Below are 23,203 nucleotides of genomic sequence, written 5' to 3'. Positions count from 1 at the left end.
AGATATCTGTGAAGTCATGGATAAGGCTTTGTAATGAATGGACCCAACTAGCCTGTGCCTGTGGCTCTCTCGCTAGACTAGTGACAGTAGTTGAAAGTTATTTATTTGTTTGTAATATACTTTTCCACCGAAACACTTTAGTAATAAAGAGACATGAGGGGAGACACATTAGAAAGTGTGCCATACATCAAAATGAAAAGTACCACATAAGCTACATGATAAACGTAGGATAAAATGTACTTTGTTTTCCACAAGACAAAGCAATAAGGAAAATGCTGTGTCTGGAGTAATTCTTAGCTTGGAACTTCTGCTGGTTATTTATTTTTATTAAGCAAATACACAACCCTGTAAATGTACCTGGTGCTAACTAAACAAGAACAGCACACAGTCCCAGGTCTGAGAAGTTCACAGCCCATAATGGAGAAGACACAACAAAAGCCGACAATTCAGGGAAGCACGGAGATATTTTCAGTGAAAACAAGCAGAATTTATAAAAGAAGAAAATAATACGGCTCTTGAAACTCCACATAATCATTAACAGGTATAAACATATCTCCTCTCCTTTCCATTTATTGATTTATTCCCCGGTGGCATATTGTCTAAATCCTGCACGGCGAGTCCCGAGGCAAGGACAGCCTTTGTGTTATTTGTACAGTGCTTAGCACCGCTGGGCCCCGATCTTTCACGGGGTCTTTTCTATTTCTTTTTCCAGCATAGCTAATATAATGAGCAGATCTGAAGATGAGTGAGGGAAGAAAAGCATCTGCAAGACAAGAGTCAACAGAATCTGTGAGTGACACCAGGGGATTCTGATTGTGAAGTAAGAGAGGGGGAAGAGAGAGTTAAAGCTGGGGCAGAGACACTGGTTACCTGATTTTCTTACTTATTTACTTGAGAGCTCTCGCTGTTTTACTTGAAAATGCACAAGGAGACAAGGCAAAAAAAAAAGTTATTTTGACTTACAAAAGCGTGGAAAGGTCATTAGGAAGACTTGAGAACCAATAAAGCTCTTTAAATCCTTCCTACTTGTAATGCATAGAGCAAAGCTTACAGGAAAGCTGCAGCTAAGAAAATTACAAATGGTAATGCTATTATTTGGCATATAGTTGCCAAAGGCATTCAATATAAAGATTTTACCGAGGTGTCAACTGATATATAGCAAACACACAAACAGTCTCCAGCTCTGTAACATGCAAGGAGAGCTGAGACTAAATATTAAGCATATGAATTATATATTCTTGCAATGTAAGGCTGAGAAAATGCTTGCTGTGCACCATAGTTAAAATGAGCAATAAATACCAGGGTTAATGCTGGCAATGTCTTGTTGGGGAAGGTTTCTCTAAGCCCCCCTCTCCCAAGTTTGGGTTTGAAACCATTTTCTGCTGTGTTGGATAATGAAGTGATTAGACTGCTCCTTTCTGAGACTGTTACATATTTAAAACAGGTTCCACCGCTGCCTCATTTTAAACATCAGAACCTGTTTTGGGCGCCAGAAATGTGAAACATGAACATCAATAGCTTTCTCCTGCCAAGATAAGAGCTTGCTGCAGAGGCCAAACATATGTCTCTCCTTCTTCCCCTGAGGAGGTTTCTGGATAAGGAAGAGGTGTGTCGGTACCTGAGCTGCTTAAAATGACTCAGACACATATGGGCCTTTTGTAAACTTCCTTTTGCTCTTTCTCCGTGGGGCAGCAAGAGATTTCAGTCTCAAAGTTGTTGCCATCTGGGTTTGAAAGGCCAGGTCTGCCTGAGAGTGGCCTCCCCAGCAAAAGTGGCTTTACCTGCCAGGGTCTGACGTCCTTGATGGGTGCAAGCCCTTATGGAGGCAGCAGTGTGGGCTGCTTTGCTTCCTTGGGAAGGGTTATCCAAGGTTTCCTTCCACACTGAAAGGAGCAGCGGGACTGTCACGATAAAACACTCTGTGCTTCACTGCTACCTGCCTTGGCACCAGCAAAATTCAGGTGAGGGAGCAAACGTGAAGCGCTGCTGTCTTCCAGACAAAAGCTCTCACAGTGGGCCAGGAAAATCAGGACCTTGCTTTGCACAGCAGTCAAGGCACGGCCTTTGCCAGCTCCGAGGTGCTGGAAGCGCTGCGGTGCCGGATGCGCTGGGCGAGCGCCCGCACAGACACGTCGTGCGAGCGGGACAAGGCACAGCTTTGTGTTCAGCAACCTTGCCCAAAAGGCAAATTAGTTCTTGCAGCTCAGGTTTAATGAACAAAAAGTGCTCGTAGTAACCAGACTCTTGCCTTCCTCAAACAAGGTGGGGTAGTGTCAGGGCAAACCCAGCTGGGGACCTGGAGAAAGATTTTCCTTGTGTTTTGCTCTGCTTGACCGACTCCGTGCAACTGAATGTCGATGTGAGCCACCCTGGCTGCCTTCCCTGCTGTCTCTGCAGAGAGGAGAGACACCTGAGACAGCCTCTCTGCTGCTGGACTGGGATGTGTGCCCTCCCACAGTGACTGCCACTGTGTTTTCCTCCTCTCGGGCACAGAAAGAATCAATTTCATGTCATGCCCTCACAAGACAAGAGTGACACAACTTAGCAGCTCCCCACCCCAAGCTGCTGGCTCCCAGCCCTGGGACACTATCTAAAGACAGAATTGCAACCCTCAACTGCTGTTTCCCAGCCAAGTCAGCAGCTGAGATTCCTCCTGATCCATTCTAGTGTACCACTGTGTGTGGGGAGCTCTGCCCTTTCCAGAGCCATCTCTGCATTCTAGGCACTTGCTCATGCCTTGAAAGCGCAGCCCAAAAAAAAACAAAAGAAAATATGTCAGGCAAACCCAAGCACTCCATCTGAGTGTAAAAAGTGTCAGTATTTAATTTTTACTTCTTTAAACATATGTCATCAAAATCAGCACTTCATCAGGCCACCCTTACTGTGGGGACTCGTGGGGACTCACACCTGGGCTGAGGGATGGTGGACATGAAGCCGCAGGGCAACTTCAGCTTCTCCATTTCTTTAATATTTAAAAAGCCTTAAGCATGGTCTGGCCACGTGTAAACAGCAAATCCTTCCCAGGCACTAAAATACAGCTGCCTTTAAAGTGGAAACAGCAGTAAAAGACCTGGACAGACACAGCAAACAGCCCCCAAAATATAGGGAGTTTTGGACAGGGAAAATGATGGTTGCTTCATGGGATTTTGGCTCTGGTGAAGAGCCAGGGCTCCTAAATCTTCAGAGTCAGCACCATCCAATTTTTAAGCAGTTAGGCAGTGACAAATAAATGCACCATTTAACTGCCTCTTATTGAAATTAATAGAAATGAATCATCCTGGCATTTTTGAAAAATCTTTCTGAAGCAGCTTAGGTGCCTAAATATCTTTAGCAGCATAGACCTAAGCAACTTTTCAAGTACTAGTTAGCTTCTGCTTCCTAATGTCTCTCATAGCACTAAATCACACAGAATAAATGGGGTTTTTAATTAATGTGAGAGGACAGGCCTTCAGCTGCCAAATTCCTCTTAGCCTTGAGCAAAGAGTGGCAGTAGCTGTGAAGCTGGCCCTCCCTCAGCCAGCTGAAAGTCGGGCAAAAATGTTGCACCCTAATTCTCCCAGCCTGCTGGTAGCACATGCATCAGTTTTACTGCACTGCTGCTCTTGCTGCTCTTATTTCATGAGGTTTCATGATGCTTTTTCCATTTTTTTCCTGGGATCCTGAGCATGCAACAACCCCAGCTGCCTCTGAGGAGGGTGGCACCAATGTCTGACATGCTCTGTCCCACAGCGCAGCAGCACAGAGCAAACCACAGCCTGGGCCCTAAAACCCTGCCAGACAAGGTCCCTCTTCACACAGGCCTCCTCACATTCACCCCTTAAGCTTCTGATGGACCTGAAATAGCCAAAAAATAAATCCAGACTGCTGCAAACACATTGGAGAGAGATGGAGAAAGGTTGCTGGAGTGAGAAAGAGCAGCCAAATCACCGCTGTGGCCATAAGTTTGTTCTCAAGTCAAAGGCTTTAGTCCACTGGAGTTGCTGTGAGAAGAGAAGTGAAGGGAAGGCATTTGGGAATGCTTTGCATCCTTTTGTGTTTGATTTTGGATGGTTTGGGAGGCACAGCACATTCAGATCCCAATGTCATTGTTTAAGGGATTGTTTGTTTTCATTCCTCTCCTCCCTACACTGAAAATTAAATTTGGCACACAGAGACCAGTCACTGATGACTCTTCAGGGATAGATTTTTATTACATTTAGGAGACATTCAAAATAGTTTTTGACATTATTTTATGCTAGGAATTATAACTGAGACCCCAAGGGATGGAGACATGCAAAGCCCACAGTAAAGCGGTGGGAGATGCTGATTGCCCAAGGCTCCTTTGAAATCCCAGATTATGTTATGGATATAGTCACAGAATTGAAAGTGATCCCTTTGCCACAATTTAACCAGTTGCTGCCTGCCAGATGAGGCACGGGAACCACGGTCATGGTCTAAGCAAATGTGTCAGCTCCCAAGCTGGGGCTGCTGGGGCTCAGTCTGTGGAAGGTTGCTGGTGGAGCAGAGTCATTCCCAGCCCTCTCAGCCATGTGCCTGTCCCTCGTGGAAAGGACACATTTCACATTTCTTCACATTTCCTCACAGAGCTGCTGTCAAGTGCGTGGTGGGCTCAGTGTCTGCTGTGTCTCCTGCTTGTGCAGCTCATGGTGCCGAGAGCAAGAGCAGCAGGGGGAATGGACAAACCAGTGGGTGAAGGGCAGAAGGCAGTAATAGTACTGGGTAGAAAGAATAATAGGTAAAAAAGCATTTTCTACAACTGCTGGATGCTCAGTCTTGTGATTCTTTACTAAATTTGAGGAAGAACCACTCCACCCACTATGGGCATACAAATATGTTGTAGGATTGCTCCTTCGAACTCCAGTTTTGTTTTGGGGAGCAAAATCTTTGCCTCTTTTTGCTCATAATTGAAACTCTGCCTGTACAAAAAGGATTTCCACATGTAAAAATTTTTTAAAACTGAAAACATTAAGTTATATTTTTTGAGAAACTTCCATTACTTAACCTAACACTTGGAATATCTAAACCAAACTCTCCATATTTTTGGACCAGAAACTTCAGCTGGCTACTTGAATTAAACTGGACAGCTACATCTTTTCCACAGATCTGTATTCAGTTAATAATAGTAGTACTTTGAAGTTAGCCAATTCCTTTCCTCTAGCAGTCTCACAGCGTTTTTGAAATGGATCTAGATGTTATTATTCCCATGTATTGGCTCAGAATGAACTGTGAAATAAATGATTTGCTGAAGGCCACAGAGTAAGCTAGTGGCAGAGCCTTGCTTTTTCATGTCCTAGTCTATTCCTGTAGGCCAATGAGATCCAGTTTGGGGGTCCTAAAATGCCATATATTCCTTTGTCATGTGGATACTATGGGACTGAACTGGAGGTATCCCCATCTGATAGGGCCAGATGGCAGATGTGCGTCCCACATCACGTGAGGGAGTAACTGCTGTGGGACTCAGGGCTAAAAAAAAGAAACAAAGGTAGGAATTGACCTGATCATCACAAAACCTGGCCCACAGCTTGCTCCCTGACCAAATCAAAATGTCAGGCAGAAATGAGGGCTGCAGAAAGCATGGTCTGAGTGGGATAAATTGTTGTGATGGGCTGGAAGCAATAGATATGACATTTGTGTTTTTACTAATACACCTGCCATCATTCACTGTGTTCATTATCACAACGGTTCTTGTATTTTTATTCATCAGTGAGAGCAAAAATGACCGAGCTCCTTGATGCCTTTGTCTGTGAAACACCTTTGTCTGCTGTTTTTGTATCACCTTTGCCATCACAGCTATAACAAATCACCTTGTTAATGTTACAGTGCTTGTTCTTGTGGCCCAGGGTGATCCCATGTAGACTGGTGGGCAATGTGCACATAATTATAATCCACCGCGTTTTTGTGCAATTAGTATGCGGCAGAATTGTTCTCAGATACTCACAGACATACAAAAAGATTAAATAAAACCCATTTAATGTCATGAATTGTCCTGTTAGGAGTTAATGAGGTCTGGTAGGTTGCCAAAGTCCAGCACACAGAAAGCTCAGGCAGGCCAGGAGGGAGAAAGGGAGGAGTTGCTGGGTTCAGCCAGATAGACCTTGAAGTGCAACAGCTGTGCCTTGTCTTTGAGGAGAGGATCAAGTAGAGAATATGAGATAGGCAAACGTTGGCTTAAACTTTCTTCTCTCTTTGATTGTCCTTGGACATCTGCCTCATCTCCTGTCAAGAATGTTTGGCAGCTGTGAGCCCAGAATAACAGTGCCGCTCAGCCGGGGCGCTATCGCAGGCGTCTAATACTTTAAGCCAACTACTCTGTGCTGTGTGCCTCGCCCGATCCTGAACTATGCTAATGCCTTGAGCTAACTGGGCTTTCTATCAGCCCGGGAAACACATAGAAGCGGGCTCTGCGGTTTATTTTCCTCACGTGCTAATTGGCTTTAATTGTTGGCCAATTGGATTTCAAGTTTAGAAAAGGGTGCCCCAGACAAAAGGAAAAGTGTTAACTTAAGACCGTGGGAGAGACTGGCCATTCTGTTCAGTTTCTAATGTAGCAGACTTTATGCAGATGCATAAGTCTCAGGGCAATGGCTGTCCTAGAAAGATTTCTCAAGCGTAACCAATGTGGTTTCCTATAAAATATATGCTTCCATACATGCTGAATGTCATTAATGTTCAGCTATTTCCTGGAGTGCAAATTCCCAGCTTTCACAACCAAAGTGCTTGTGCTCATTTTGCCTCAGGAATAGAGGGGTAGGTAAGAGGAATACCAGGTTCATTTTGGTATTTAAACTGGTTTACATAGTGGCTTTAGAAGTGTTTCTGCAAAATCCAGCCTTGATTTGTCTCCACAGTCATGTCAAAAGAGAAGAAGGAAGAAGGGGTTCCATCCTCATGTACCTCAACACTTGTCCAACAGAAAAAAGCCCTCTCTGAATAAGAGGTCCCTCAGGATCTGTACCCATTTCTCCTCTGATCATCATATCACATCATAACATTCATTTTCTGGTGACACCAGTTTTATGACCACTGCATTTCCATTTATTTCAAAAGAGTTCATGGGAAGAGAATTAGGCCATGTAAATACAGCTGTGAGATCAAGCAGCCTAAATTATTTCTGTGTCATCTTTAATGTACATGTCCTGCCAGCTTCCCTGGTAGTTAGGATTGTGCTATTATCCATCTTTTCCTGAAGACACAGAGGGGCAAGTCCTCTGAGGTAGCTGGGATCATAAATACCTATGAAAATATGTGTTAGAGAGACTAAAGGCCAGCTTTTCAAAACTAAATTAATAGGATTTGGGCACTTAACCTGCTTAAGCACTTATAAGAACTTGCTGAAGAACTACTGAAAACCTGATCAGAAGTGATTTGCCTAGGTCATATTGGCTGGTTTTTGCAGAGGAGGAATCCGTGTCCTAAAATCCTGATGGGACTTTAGTGCCATTAGGACCCGACCAAGCTCCCGAGCAAAACACCAAACAAATCCTCATCATTATTACCACATAAAACACCTAGAAACAGGAACAGATTATGGCATTGTAAAGATCTGCTGATCAGCAGTGAAGTTTTCTGCCATCCTTTATTTTTCTCGTTTTCTGAAGTGAATCCTCTACACAAAGCTCAGCTCAAACAATTTTCATTTGCCCATCCAGAAGAAGGCAGAATGATGTTGTTACACAGAGACAGCAACTTGTTTTAAGAGCTATGCAACATCCATTACAGGATGCTGATAAATCAGGCTTCAAACTTTATGTTTGACATGATTTTTCAAATTGTTAAGAGATCATTTTGTAGTAAAGGCCCAGATTTTTTCCATTAATTCATGTTAATGAATACTACCCAGGCAGCATAAAAAGATGGTGTTTGGCTCTGAGAAATTACTGGAGAATCCTTGCCAGGGAGAGATTTTAACAGAGGGATTTTAACATTGGAGATGGTCTTGGTAGAATAACATATGATATTCCAATTTACAAGTAGTCTTTGAAGGGCTGTAGCTAATGGCACCACATTTGTCAGACTGCCTAATTTAGATCTGTAAATTGAGGTTAATGCACATGCATAACAAGAATTAAGAAAAGCAACTCTTCTGTGGAAGATCCATGCATTTTTGTGCAAGCTACACTTGCCTGAGGATAGAAAATAAAGGTACAGTTCAGGCACATGCTCATTCTTATGCAAAACTTGATAAAGTTTTCTCTGTCCTTTGAATTCTAGGGTAGTCACTATGTCTCCTCTGTGCCTGTATCCTGGCAGTCCAGGACTGCCTTTATTGGAGCAAATAAGAGATTGTTCTTGAGAACCCTTAGGTCTCAGTCTCTGGTGTTGTGGTTCAGTGTCCTGAAAAGTTCAGTAAAATTGTTTCCCACTCAGGTGCATTTTACTCATTCACTCACTCACTCACTCACTCACTCACTCACTCCAGATGGGATCAGAGCTGACTATGCCAGACCCACACACAAAAATCTTCCAGTGGTAGTTCCAGCTGGGTGGGAAAATAGACATGTTATAAATCTCCTGACTCATTGTCCTAACAGAAGCAGATGTAATTTGGATAACTTCAGACAGTGGGCTGCTTTATCCAAATCAAGCTTGAGCTATGAACATCTTGTGCCCTTCCCTCATAAAAAGGTTTTCAACAACAAAAATAAAAAGGGGATTTCAGTTCCATCCTATCTCCTTACTCTATGTAAACTGCTATAACAACACAAAACCAGAAGAACTACGCAGGGGAGTGACAAATTCACCAAATTCCTCTTCGTTAAAACTAATGCCTAGTGATAATATCATGCTCTTCTCCGTGACACACGATATTCTCTCCTGGTTTACAAAGCACCAGGGGGGAACATCCTTGGAAAAACTTTCAACCATGGTGAATCTGACTTGAAGCATCTGTCTTTAGGGGCCAGATTTAAGATCAGTCTCCTTGGGAGTTCAGAGACACCGTGGGATTAGCACGAAGGGGCTCCCCTGGCTTCTTCCATGCAAAATCCTGAGGCAGCACTCCTTCCTGCTGCCTGTAGGAACACATTGCCCAAACTAAAATATCTGCTCCAAGAGCATCTCAGCATCCACAACACGAGGAAAAAGTGGTTGATATCAACCCTGGAGATGGGAATTTCACACCGTGCTTCCCCTGCCTACTTTGTTTTCAGTTGGGATTGTCCCAGTTTCTCTCCCTTTGTGTTTTTACACTGCAAAGACATCCTACGGCCATCCCTGAGGAAAGCTGGACACTAGACACCTTCTGCAGCTAGTCATCACATCCCTGGGCTTTGTCACAGGGGTTAGCTGCAGGCTGATGCCAGTCACCTGCTTTTGAGGCAGTGAAGTGTTCTGCTTGCCAGGGCTCAGCAGCTCCCGGGAAACTGCAAGTGGATGCGAGTGGCAGATGCTAACAGACACCAGAGAGCCTGGATCGCCAGCCTCGCCTCTCCCTGACAAATTGCACCTTCCTCGCAAACATTTCAGCGTGTAACTTATCTCCCAATCGAGCGCTGGCCGCCCCTCCTCACCAAGGCACTGTCCTTCCAGGTGGATTATTTTCCACTCAAAGACTGATGCCTGCAACAGCAATCTTGAAAGTCTCCTGCTATCTGCTTCTCACTCTTCACAAGACAAGACAAGACCACCCAGGGATTCGCCTGGAGAAATATTACACCAGCCTGTGGGCCGGCGTGCCTGAAATTGGCCCGGGGAGCATATCGACACCAGTTACCCAGCTTAGGGAACACAAGGGGATTAATAACTTGGACAGTGTGCAGGATAAAACTAACCTCAGAAACAATTCCCCATCCAAACCCCATCAGAATTTTAATCTTTACAGACTTTTAGCTCCATAGCCCAATAAATCCTTTCCATAGTGACTCATTGTTACCCTGATCTTCCTTATAAAACACACGGTGCAAACAGTGTAACATTTTCCTTTCTTATTGCTCTCCTTTGTAAAACCATCTCTCCTTGTATCTCACTGCCATTTGCCTGTTAGTCATGGGCTTCACTCCTGAATGAGCCACTTAAGAAATGTTACACTGATGTCAAATTGATACATGTCTTGTGAATACTTTATACTTTCTCTTTATTTAATGTGAAAGGACAGTGTTCAGTGCTGATCAAAAACTGGGGCCAAAGTTTCAGCCAAAATACAATTTTTCCATTTAAAAAAAAAAAATAACCTTTAACAGAAATTAGAATATAAGAGCAACCAAAGCCATTAATAATTCACATTTCAGATTTTTTTTTTTTTTTTTTTAGCCTCTTGAAAAAATTTAAATTCCTCATAGAGGACATTATTTACATTTCTTAAGGAGCCCTCAAAACACATTTTCAAAATAACTCTGTTGCCAGGTCTTGAAAGCTGCAACTGCAAATCATTTTGCCTGTGAACTCTAGCCTGGCAAAGTGTTTTCCCAGCTATTTCAATTCTGAGAGTCTGGAGCGACCAAAATTTACACCAGTTCTGAGCAGGCACAGTGGCAGCACCAGTGAGGAAGAACAAAAAGAATATTGTTCTATGAACCAGTTATCTATCTCAGACTGCTCCCTTCCCTTCCATAGGACAGCAACAGGAACAGCACAGAGGACTTCATGAATTCCCTTTTCCCAAGTATACAAGTTGCCTTTTCAGGATCAATATGTATGGTGAGGTCACAGTAAGTGAATCTTAAACTCATTCAAATTTCTAATATTTGAATTGAGTGAGAAGATGAGGACACCATTACAGAGCCCCAGGAGCAATGCAGGGAGGACACTGAGGTCCTGGTTGAAGCAGTGCAGCAAGGTGTGCAGTGCCTCATGAACCACCGTGTCATTCCCCACAAGCTTAAAGCAGCTTAGATTTTGAAATTCAGCCTTCAACACATAACAGAGTCCTTGACCACCCTCCTATAGAAAACAAAATCCTGCTTATTTTGGCAGATGTTCATTTTTTTCCTTTCAAGCACTCCATTCTGTCTTCATTCTGCCTTTTTAGGGTCTTTTCCCTAAGTACAACTTTATTGTGGGTTTAGCCTGAGACGTGAGTCAATCTCCTCCTTTAAAGCAAACTGATTTCTTCACTTCTTTCCCTGTGATATCTATTTTGGAGGCTCTCAACTCCCTGGTGGGCCAGTGGGACATCCCGCAGCCTCTTTATGGCTGGTGGTCTGCGGGAGGGAATGGGATTACATCTCTCAGCGGCCAATGGTGCTGCCTGTAGGTTCAATAAACAGGCTTTAAAAAAAAAAAGACACACACACACACAGCATGTCCTTCTTACTCTGTTTTGCATGGTGTGACTGAACCTGCAGAGCCAGTGGGAGCGGGTTCTATAGTGATAACAGTAACCATTGACTTTCCCTTCCCTGATTTCACCTCTTTCATTATGTTGGACAGCTTTGTTCCAGACTAGGAGATTATGCAACGGGCTGAGGAGGAGATGTGACTTCAGTGAGATATAGCACACAAAAAAGTGTGACAAATTGCAATGACAGGGGCTCCGATGGTAGCTTGTGATGGAGTGAAATTAAATCCCTAACCCAACAATGCAGCATTATGCTATATTCTATAGGCACCCTTGTTGAGGGTAGATTGAGAGAAAAAGAGATGAGCAGAAAGAAAGATGCACACATATTTCCCCATCCATGTTCCCAGCTAGCCCTTTCCCTCAGTGTTAGCTTGGGGGTAAACAAAAAGAAAAAAAAGTCCTTAATGCTTGGGCCTCAATGTAAGAGATGTGTGACACGGGGAGAAGTGGAACGGATTGAGGGGTGCCCAGAGAACACCCAGAGCTTGCAGTGCCATCCCCTGCTCTGTCCCCGGGGACACGGGCTGGGACAGCCTGTCTCCATACCTCCACACACAGCAGCCCAAGTCATTTGCCCTCCTTCCTAATTAAAGTGCTCCCCGAGGGGCGCTGGAGGAGGATGTGTGTACACCTTTGTACTCAGCTGCTCCAAACTTCCTAGGGCAATACCGCGGGGTGATCCTGATGGCTTTTTTCATGCTAAATAACTGACCTAGACGCCCTTACTGCCCCATTCATCTCTTCTACATAAACAAACTATTCATTCCCTAAGGAATAGGTGCATCTGTTCGCTCAGGCCCAGCTCCTGAGGGAAGCCAACAAGAGACTTGAAACTATTTCAGGAAGAAGGGAGCATAACACACTGTTAGAGTATCTTTGTTATCCCGGGGCCATCCAGGTGTTAAATCACTCAGTGGCCTCTGAAAGGTCCAGAGCCAAACACTGAAACAAAAGGCAAAGATGGGGAAGGAGAGTGCCAGATATCACAGCTCACACTCCTGGAGTTTCTCTGTTGCTTGCTGAGGTTTTCGGGAGCCGTGTATTGACGAGACAGAAAATGAAGTTGACTGTAGGAGGCTTGGAGCACTCAACACTGCTGCAAACTTTATGAGCTGGTCAGCATTACTAATGTTCTCAGAGTAACACTCTTGTGGGACTCCTGAGCTGAGTTTTCACTGGAAAGAAACAATAGTTTTAGCTGTGAAATGTTTTAAATTCAACTTCCACCTCTCCCCCCTCCCATCTTCAGTGGAGTTGCCATGAGCCCAGACTTTAAAAACATTTCAGACTTAAAAGGTTAAGATTTAAGTGCTGCTGATTTTATCTGGGCTTTTAACTAACATAGGCAGGTGGATTAGAGATATGTGTACAATCTCCACTCTAGACACTTGGGTAAATATGCACAAGTGCTGAGTGAGCCAAGGAAGGAATCTGATGTTATTGTCTATTAATTTGAAAGCAGAGATTAAAGAAAGTGCAGAAATCAGTAGTGTAAATATCAAAAAGGATTTCCATTTATATGTAAGAACATTACTCTAGCAGTCTGGCTATTTCAAATAACATGAAAGCTTTTTTTTCTGAGGAAAAAGAATTGTGAATTTGTTTAAATTTACATATTTTCCTCTCTCTTTGTTTGCAGGAATGGTCACCATGCTTGCAGCTAGGAAGCAGTTTGCTCAAGAGGGCTGGGTTTTGTTCAGGGCCTGCATTTGGCTGGAGGACCTAAAAAGAGAAAAAGTATTTCACAAAGTTATGTGACAGGCAACCAGGCTGGGATTTCCTCCTCCTTGCCTTCCTTTTTCACAGTAATATTTGTGACTATTTTTTCCTTTCATATTTCCACCAAAAATCAGCTTTAAAAGAGCTTCTGATTTTCTGCAAGTGTTTTTGTTATTTGGAAAGGTTCATGGAAACTTGGTAGAAATTATTTGCAGGTGATGGGGCATTCCAAACCATTTTGGCTGTGGCTATTGATCAAGCCAGTGATGTGACTGCTTACCCAGTTCCTATGCATCACTTCCGCCTCCTCCTTAGATGCCTGCTGTCAATTTTTAAATTAATTGTGACAATAAACAGCAAACATCCTCAAAACAAATTAAGCCCTTGCACTTTCTCCTAGAAAAGAGCAAAAAAAAATAAATTGTATCTGCTCTGATAATATAGCCTATGATTTTAATACTGCAAACAACAATATTTTCTCTACAATTGGAATTAAGTTGTGTCTGTATGAGATTGGTGCTCTTTAAAAGCATACTTGGGGCTAAAATATCAAGAAATTCTCTACTTTTATGAAAGCTTTACAAATTCCTGGAGGTCATCTGAATACTCAAAAATAATGCATAATGTGACCCCATGAATCAAATAGGCCAAGCTCAGCACTTTTTATTAGCAGAAATATTCATGAATCTTTTATCCTCCTCCTTAGTCCACCAGCTCTTATTTTCACCCTGTTCTCTCCTTAATGCAACATTTCATAGGAATGCCAAGAAAAAGGAACCCAGCTTCAGGTTTAATTGCTAATATTTCTAAATTTAGTCAGCATAAAATCCATCTGAGGCTCCAAAGATTTTCCTTGTAATCTGCAGAACCTGAGTTTGAATCTAGCCCAGGAGAGCACCACAGCAAATAAATACCATCTGATCTCTACAGAAATCTGACAAGAGTTCAACTGTTTTCCACCTTGCTTCGAGTATATCAGAGCTGATTTCCCAATGCAACGCTGTAAGGGAAAAAGTCAATTAAAATGCAACTGTCCCAATTTCAGTGAAAGTTACTGATCAGCAGGAATCTCTATACATGTGGTTATTTTTTTTTTCTTTTGAATTAAGCAGGCCAATATATTCTGTGATATTATGTTCTTATGCTGGCTTGCTTTCTGACTCATGTAACCCTGGACAAGCAGCAGTGATTGTGAGCCAAATGACCCCAGTTTTCCACACAACAATATGGGAATTGCTGGACTCAGCTCATTCCTCCCATCTTTCTCACCTGCTTCTGTGACCATTAGAGATACCACAGTGAATGAAACTCTGCAATATTTGGCTGGAAGGACATGGCTGGGACTGCCAGTTTTGTTATACACCAGCACTTTCCCTATCAGTGCAACCTAAATGGGATTAGGCTAGACAGAAAGGAACCAATTCTGGATGCTGGAAACCATCCAGATCTGGTTATCATTTCATTCTTTACTTTGGTCCATGTCAGTGTCTTATGGAAGATTTCAAGTTTTAACAAGCAAAGGGAAACATTTCCAGCTCTCTTTCTCTAGTATCACAGGTCTGACTGCAGGTTATCAGCCTCAGCAACTTGTCCCAACTCCTGCTAGCATCATGGAAACATAGACATTATCTGATTGAAGACTGGATTTGCACATTTTTTTATGCTGCAGCTATTAGCTTTAAATAGAAAGTTTTCAATATTTCAGTGAGAAAGCCTCAGATCCAACAATGATTCCATTTGGAGTGGCTTTTGCTCAAGATTACAAATTTTTGTTTGTCAGATCATTTTGCAACTTACATTTAGAAAATTTTAACATGGAAAAAACATCTAGTTTCCATTCAGTTCTGACATTAAATGTCCATAAAACACAGAGGAATCTCCTCAGTGAAGCACTTAAGGTATCAGGTCTTCTTAATCCGGTAAGATTAATTATCATGTATAAGTAAATAGGAATTGTTTTTAATTCATTTCCCATTTTCAAATGTAGGATGATTAGGCCTCCAAATTAGTTTGCTCCAATGCTGAATATTGAGACTGCATCAATAATTACTGAATAAAAAGCTGAGCCCTGGGGTTTGGGCTCCCCTTAGCAGTTTGGATCAGGAGTTCACCCACATTATGTTGCAGATAACAGCTCTGCACAACATTTGGCTCAGGTTCAGTTGCTCTGAGTCGAAGGCCAGGACAGACCCTCAGTTCATCTCCTTCTACTCTCTTTCTAGCCCACACAATTATATTTCATTCACATATTTCTGGGCTGAGCCCGGTGACATTAATTAAATGGGAACATTTCAGAAATCAAGAGACAGAGCTGTTGCCTGCTCTAGGCAGAGAGCGGAAGGGAGAGGCAAACCCAGCCCTTGCCATGGCAAAGAGCTGATCGAGGTGAGCACGCCTGGGATTTGTCTCCTGGAGCTTTACATGTCTATAAGGTAGATGTCTACATCTGATCTCATCGTGCTCACACCCTGCTGCAGTCAGGGAAAAGGGCATTTCTAGAGCTCAGTTCATCTGCTCTGCCTGTGTCAGGGTGAGACTCAGTGCTCCCTTTCCACTGAAGGGTGACAGCCTCAGGTGTGGACAGCTGTGTCCAGGTATCTGACAGCCATGCCAGGACACCCTCGGCTTTCATGGTCACACCACAAACCCTACAAAACAGAGCAGCTCTCGGGCCATTAAAAACCCCTGTTGATTTTACCAAGCAAAGTTTCAGATTATTGTTCCCTCCTGAAGCAGGAGAGCAATAAAGGTTGGGATTTCTAGTTTGGGTTTGCATCTACTACAAAGGAGAGCTGTCTGTCATGCAACATTATCTTCAAGGTTAAGATGGGGCTGACTGCGTTCTCTTCCTTTATGAAAGTGAGAATTGGTATTGTTGTCCTTTCATTCTCATGAGAGACACTTAATTTGAAAAGAGGCCTTGAATTTTGTTAAACATTATCAGTTCCTATTTTATCCTAGATTGATATGTAGATTAGGCAAAGCCTGACACTCAAAATTAAATATGAATAACACAAAATAAGAATAAATTAAAAGACTGCAAGATGTCCTGGCTACCCTAGCTTTTGTCATATATATTCCTAGTAATACATGACTGTATGTATTGGTGTTGGTTAGGAGAATTCAGTTTGATCCCTATGGAAACATGCTGCGGAGGAAAATAAACTACAGAAAATGTGAATTTAGGAATTAAAAGTCCTACAAACCATTGTCTTGTGCTCATCTACACAAGATTAGAAAACACCCACTACAGCAGTGCAGTCTTTTCCAACATTTCATCCCAGCCATCATGTGTTTCAACTCTCTCCTGAAAGAATAGCCTCTAGGAAGAGGCTGAGTGCAAAATTCACAGCACATAAATTAGCCTCTTTCTCCAGCTAGTGGGTTATTGAGAGGAGATTGGAATTGCTTTGTTACTCAAATGTATTTGACATACTCTTTTGCCATTTTTTCAGATTCTCTTGGCTACTCAATGTTTTGCCCTGAGTAGTTGTGATCCCTATTTAGAGGTGAATTGCTTTCCTTAAATCTAATAAATGAGCAACTTGGCTTGTGTGAGCAAATGTAGCAGTTTTCAGAAGAACTTGCATCCACACTGGTGATATTGCCATTTGAGAGCCAGAGCATGAACAATCACACAAAATTAATGGAAAATTGGAACAAAAGAGGGGCAGGCAGGGTGAAAACGAATTCTTTAGAAAATCTGAATGTCTGTGGATTACTTAAGCTTAACTCTACACCCTAACATAGGCACAAGACATCCTGCAGCCCACAGGAGAGTTTCAACACGTTACACATTCAGCATGCAAGACACATTAAGAAACTCGATATTAGGTTTCCCACTGATTTCTGAGTGACTGGATGTGCAGTTGACTGTCTGCCTTTTCCCTTTTCCCAGCACGCCTGGATACCTAGTTTTGCTGTCATCAGTCCAAACACATGCTCTATTTTCCCCTCTTCCTGAGCAAAACCCTCTTTCCCTCTCCCCCTCTCCATACATTACTCTTTCCTGTCTCTTGTTTCTCCGAAGCGGTGGTGCCTGCCAGGAATCAGAGAGATTCAGTATGTGTGTATAGAACAACCTGGGAAAGGGGCACTTAGGACAGAATTGCCTGTTTTGGGCCCAAAACATGAGATTTTCAAACTCTGTGTTAGTCCCATGAAAAACCAGGAATTAGGAGGAGCAGCAGAAAGCATCTCACGTGTGTCAGTGTCTGTGTGTGCGTGCATGCTCTAACCTGGAGTTTTACTGGTGATTAAATGGTCTTTAAATCAAAGCTGATAGATAAATAAGGGAACTATTCCAAAACCAAGGGGGTGAAAAAACACTCCACATGCACCTGCTGGAGACGCTGTGCTGCTGGCTCTACATTTCAACTCTAACCTGTATTTGATATGGTGTTGTTGCAGCTGTGGGTTGGGGTGGTTTATTTAAGTGGCTCCAAATGCTTGTCAGTGTGGCAACCAGCTGAATACATAAAACAGGCTCTCCAAACCCTTTATGGCCCAGGGTCAGAGTAAATGGAATAATAAAATCCAAATGCTTTTGTCTCATTTTCCATCACCCAAGCCTTCCGCATAAATCTACAGCTTTGCAATGACCTTCGCATTCAGTGTCGGGGATGAGGCCGCAGGTCTGAGATACATTTGGTCTTCATCTTAGGTCTTTAAAAGCTTTTTCCAATTAATTTTAACTGACTTCCATAAGGATCAAGTACAGTTTCCTCCTCCCAGCCCCCTCACTCCACATCCCACCCCCTTTCTCTCCTTACTGGCATCTTCAACCAGTCAATTGGGGGAACACTAGAGAATAAGACTATTGATCATATTAAATGTAGTAGCACCAACAGCAAAGACATTTACAAAACGAGTGATTTAACAAATAGGAAGTGAAAGATTTCTTGAAAGAGTTTTAATTTGGTGTCTTCCTCACTGCAGGGTGTCTGGTTTTCTTTATTTCTCCAGAGCCACATTATCCCTGTTCAGATGTCATCGTGGGGACCCACGTGTTTGCAAAGTGTAGGTCACCATGAAACTATGAAACTAAAAGATACAGGTTTGGGTTTACTGAATCAAAAATCATCTTGTCTGGAACTGCTGAGGGCTACCCCTTGCACCTTCCCCATCTGATCTAAATTAGATGTAAAGTCACTCCTAGGTGTTTCAATTACAGTGAAGAGCAATTCAAACCTCTGTCAAAAGAAATCCTCAGGACACCCCTGAACATTCTCACCCTAAGAACCCACAGATTCTTCTCTCCAAATTCCCAACCAGGTTTCTAACAGCCAACTAATAAACTGGTGCCTAAAAAAGTGCTCATTCCTAGTTTTGCACTCAGTAAAGCTGGGCCAGTCTTTGAGAGCTGTAGTGGGCGTTAGGGGACACATTCGCAGCAGAGTTTCCACGTTTATTGTGGCTCCGTTGACTTCTGTACAGCTGAACAGGTCTACAGGACTGGAAGGCTCTGCCCATACTGTGCAGATGTGGTCCATAAAACCAACAGTCAGCTACTTCTACTGGGGGCTTGGGCTCAATTAACTTTAGAAAAAACAAAGGAACAAAAACATCCATAAGATAAGTACTTTCCCACGACCTGCCGAAAGGAAAACAACTAAATGGAATCTCCAAGGCAAATCCTTATTTCTTGAGTTTGCCATCCAAAATTTTAGACATTTTAAAAATCAAGGAAGTTCTGATTGTGTTGGCACAGCACTGGAAATCCTGTCTCCCTAATCAAACCTAATCAAATCGAATCAAACTCCTACCTGAAGCTTTATGAGATTTACCCATCATCAGTAATGTAAACTTCTCTTTCAGCTCTAACAGGAATATCAGCAAAGATTTAAAACACAAAGCTCAAAGCAGTAAAATCCTCCAACCTTCTCTACATGATGATGCCTGGGGAGATCTGATTGTGATATTAATGGCAAGGTGAATCAGTAACCATGGAAGTTCATGTAGTTGTTTTCCTGTCATCTGTTGGCAAAATTCAACTTTTTAGTTGGAATCAGCTTCCCCAGTTTTTTCTTTCTCAGTGAAACTCTCCATCCAAGCAACAAATAGCTAACAAAAGTAGAACCACTTGGTTTTCTGTGGCATCAAAGGCTGTCCTTGGAGACTCTGACATGCAAGAAGCTGGAAATACCAGCTGAAGTTTTGCCTGTGAGCAAAGCATTGGCAGGGGTTCTCTGGTGTGAATTCTCTGGTAGATCTGTACTGACCACATGTTGGGGTCTGTCCCTCACTGGGGGCATTATCAGAGCTTCACAAGTCTGCCTATCTGTTTTTTTTATCAAATTTGAAGGATTTAAAAAGTTTTCTCTTTTAAACCAACATGAAATTTCCTGACAGATTCAAAATTACCAAGAATCGACTGGCAGAGGAGCAGAAATGCTCATCCAACCATGCAGGCACTGGGAGATCAGGTAAAAGTCGCTCCTGTAGGAAATCAGGCTAAGAATGAAAGTTGTACTGTCCCTTTTTTCTCCAAAAATGAGAAGAAATCATACACCTGACCCTGGAAGTTAGATAAGGAAGGGCAGAACCATTCCTTCCTGGAGACTATGGGATTAAATGCATACTACTAAAGGTTTGCTTCTGTCCCCTGAAAACAGGATCTTTGTGTTAATTAATATGAGTGTATGAATTAGAGACCCTAATCTCCATCTTATCTTTCCATCCCAACTCATGTAAAGTGAGCCCACAAATACCCAGCTTTATGTTTTGCTATGCACGGAAGCTATTTGTGGCCCTATCAAAAAAGTTGTGAATAGATTTAAATTATTTATATATATATATATAAATCCAAACCATAACAGGACTGAAACAAACACAGAGCAAGTGTTTAGCCACTTAATTAATTTCCATGTCTTCTGGCATGGCACAGGGCATTAGCACCCCCCAGCAGGGTGCCAGGGTGCGTGGCTGGGAGCTGGGCAGGCAGCAAGACATACTGTGAATTTCCTCCCCAAGCAACACCACTACAGAAACAACTGCAAATAACTTTGTGCTGATCCCCAGCAATGCATTCAGCAGCCCCTAATCTTCCAAATGTCTGCCTGTGTGATGGTATGAAAACGATGGCGTTCCTGCAGCCCTCACCTATGGAGGCACATCTGGGCTTTTCTATTGATTATTTATGGTTTGCTGTTTGAAAAGTGAATTAAATGAAGATCATTAATACAACCCTGAGAATTCAAGAAGATGCTGAAACACTGTCAAAATGTACAAGCAAAAGACACACTACACATATTTCCACCTGGATTTTTCAAAAGTGCCTTTTGGGCGTGCACATTTATAAGGAAAGGAAACTGAGGCATGAGGTGAAACAATATGCCCATTCCTTGTAGCAAGGGCAGAAATTGAACTCACATCTCTTGCCTCAGTCCTCCACATGAGCTCCAGGAGCCTCCACGCCTCGGTTTCACATGTGAAACTCTAAAAGCTTTAATTGAGAGGCTGCATTTCCCCTGGAGTGGAATCAAATGAAACAAGCTAGACACTCAAGTAGGCTTACTGGTTTAATTTAAAAGCGAGGGGGACTGGTAGCAGGGAGCTCCCGGTCAGGGGTCATTTGTTGTGGAATATACTTCTCACCTTTGTGTTCCTCAGAGCTGGGCTCTGGCAAACTTAATGACATTTGGCATCTCCACCTGCTCTATCAGTTTATCCTTGAGTTAGACAGCTCGGCCTAGAGGAGCTTGAGAGCTTTTTTGGGGCATGAGATTTATTATTTTTTAGGGGCTTTAAAGAAGAAATCTTTAGCTTTTAATGTCAGATTAGTAGTAACAGTAGTAGCAGTAGGAGGAAGAAGACCCCACAAGCATAAGGGCGGAAAAAAAAATGTAATGGATGATGTAGTTTGCCTGGAGGAATGATGTTAATTTGGACCACTCAGCTTTACCTTGGCATTTGCTTTGTGATTATACAAAAATAGGAATTTCACAGGATCTTGATCCAGGACATGAAGCTGACTTCATTCCTGTTTAAGTCTGAGGATTTCAGACCAAACATCTGTTTGAAACTTGAGATGAAATTCACATGATTTAGACACAAAGCCATGAGTCAATTAGATGTCCAGCATGCTTTGTCAATATCCTTGGCTTGGGTCCTCTGAAAAATTAGCACATAAGTAATTTTATACACAGAAGAAGGCCCAGTACATTCAATAGGATTAGTCTGGGTTATTCAGCTTTTTCCCAGGGCGGAGTTTTCAGCTGGAACCAAGCCTCAAACCACATCAAGCTCATAGAGTTCTCATAGAGATATTTTGCACTTCTGAAACCAGACTAATTTTCTCTTCAAGGCTCTGACATCACCACTCAGCTACAGGGATGCTCTTGATGGACATTTTGGACACCATCAGAAGCAAAGATGGGCTGAGAGGCCAAACATCCCAACCAGCACTGTTTGCACCCCACATAGTCCCTTAATAAAATCCCCAATAAGGGACACCTAAAGCACGTCCCTGTTAAAGCTGAATTTTTTTCCAAAATTAATGTTGTTTTCCCCAAAAGCCTTTAAGTATTGTCAATATATGTAATATATAGCCTTTTCCATGGCATGGAAGGCTTTTCACAGAGTGATTTCTTCCCCTTTGCCCCTTCTGATATCAGGAAAAGCAGTCCCATTTGGTTTCCAGAGGGTGACCTGATCATCTCCATGAGCTATGGGCATGTTGGGAGAGGAGGACCGCCCTCTTAAATTACAAATTCTTGTCAGACTCAGTGGGTGAGAGACCCACGTGCCCTCATCTGGTCACAGAGCACAGCACACTGGCACATTAGCTTCTGAAGCTGCCTTTTCAGTGCTGACCTTTATATTAATGCTAATAGGGTTTGGAGAAATAAAATGTAAATTTGTCTCTAAATGGATTAGTCTGTGCTGGGGGTGGGAAAGAAGGGTGCAGGAGGGGGTATTGCTTGGAGCATTCGCACTAAAATTAAAACATTTATGTTCCAACACTTAATTTTATTAGTGGCACATTGAAGTTGCCTGAATGCATAATAACATCTTTCAAGTCCACTCTGCTCTAGTTCAGACTCTAAGTGTGTGTGTGCTTGCACACGGTGCCTCCCCAGTTATACACTGTATTTACCTGTTTATTATTTATCATCCACAGCCTTTTCCTCTCCCATTTTGTCATCAGAGATGTTTGTTGGTTGTTGCATCCCAAATTCACCATGGAAGGAAAGAAACAGTGTTCAGCTCTACCCTGGAACCATAAAACGACAGTCTCCAAAATAAACCCTGTTCTTTTTCGTGTATCTGCACCACAGTGTGGGTGCCCACTTCACATCAGCAGAGTGTTTACACACAGGAATTGGGAAAGAAGGTTAATTGGTGCTTACCAGTGCTTTATGTAAGAGCAGATCTTCAGAAAGGTGAGTAAGCAGCCGTGTTTGCACCTTTTACTTAGGGAAATTTGCCCAAAATGGGCAAAGATTGGTTGCAATGTCTGTGAAGGAAGAGTGAAGAGGGAAATATTAACCCAACAAAGCACAGTTTAGCATTTGTTGAACCATTAAAGCACCTTTCTGCTCTGCTTGAACCCCAAGAGCTGACTCTCCACAAGCAAACTTGGGAGGGTTAGGAGCTTATTTAGATACTGGTGATAAATCCCTCTTCAGCAGGAAAAGTTTGTGTCTCTCCCACATGATGCAATTTGTTTTCTTCCTTTTTACAAAATAATTATCAGTGGGAACTATACAGTTTCATCAAAATCAAAACATTTCCATAGGAATAGATCAGCTGGGACAAAAAAACTTGTTGAGAAGTTATGATATCTCATTTTACCAACATCAAAACGTTTCTGTTAATTTCACTTAAATGTTTTTATTAAAATATGAATTTTCATGTTCTGTGTTTACATATTTTCCTTAAATTGGCACCTAACTGGTTTTTAACATTTTAATACTGTGCACATTTTTCAGAGCACCTTTTTTTTTTGGCTTGGAAAAGATAAAAATTTCAGCTATTCATTCTGACAGGGACCCAGGTTTTCCGAAATGTCAGCATTTCTTTGGAATAGAACCTCTGGGTCGTAGCCAGGTCTAAGTCCTTCTTATTGTAAATGAGGCCATATTCATTAGCCATCCAGCCATGGCACACTTATCTTACAGGAACATAGATCTCCAGCATGGTGGCTGGGCCAAGGCAGGGATCAGAATTGGCACGTGGGGCTGACGTGGATTCATTCCTAATGAA

At 42.5% G+C, this 23,203-nt stretch overlaps 2 long non-coding RNA genes across 2 annotated transcripts; one reads left to right on the top strand and one right to left on the bottom strand.

Annotated features, from left to right (window-relative positions):
* Positions 1-419: 419 nt before the first annotated feature.
* Positions 420-12,993, top strand: LOC131583325 (uncharacterized). The gene is made up of 3 exons (XR_009278492.1): positions 420-541; positions 713-789; positions 12,918-12,993. It is a non-coding gene; the product is annotated as an uncharacterized LOC131583325 (long non-coding RNA).
* LOC131583326 (uncharacterized) lies at positions 12,394-22,409 on the bottom strand. The gene is made up of 3 exons (XR_009278493.1): positions 22,348-22,409; positions 12,892-13,000; positions 12,394-12,453 (listed from the first exon to the last, which is right to left on the bottom strand). It is a non-coding gene; the product is annotated as an uncharacterized LOC131583326 (long non-coding RNA).
* Positions 22,410-23,203: the final 794 nt, after the last annotated feature.

Source organism: Poecile atricapillus, chromosome 11, assembly GCF_030490865.1.
Source record: "Poecile atricapillus isolate bPoeAtr1 chromosome 11, bPoeAtr1.hap1, whole genome shotgun sequence".
Lineage (NCBI taxonomy): Eukaryota > Metazoa > Chordata > Aves > Passeriformes > Paridae > Poecile > Poecile atricapillus.
The sequence above is the reverse complement of the archived record's forward strand: the minus strand, read 5'-3'. Positions and strand labels throughout refer to the sequence as shown.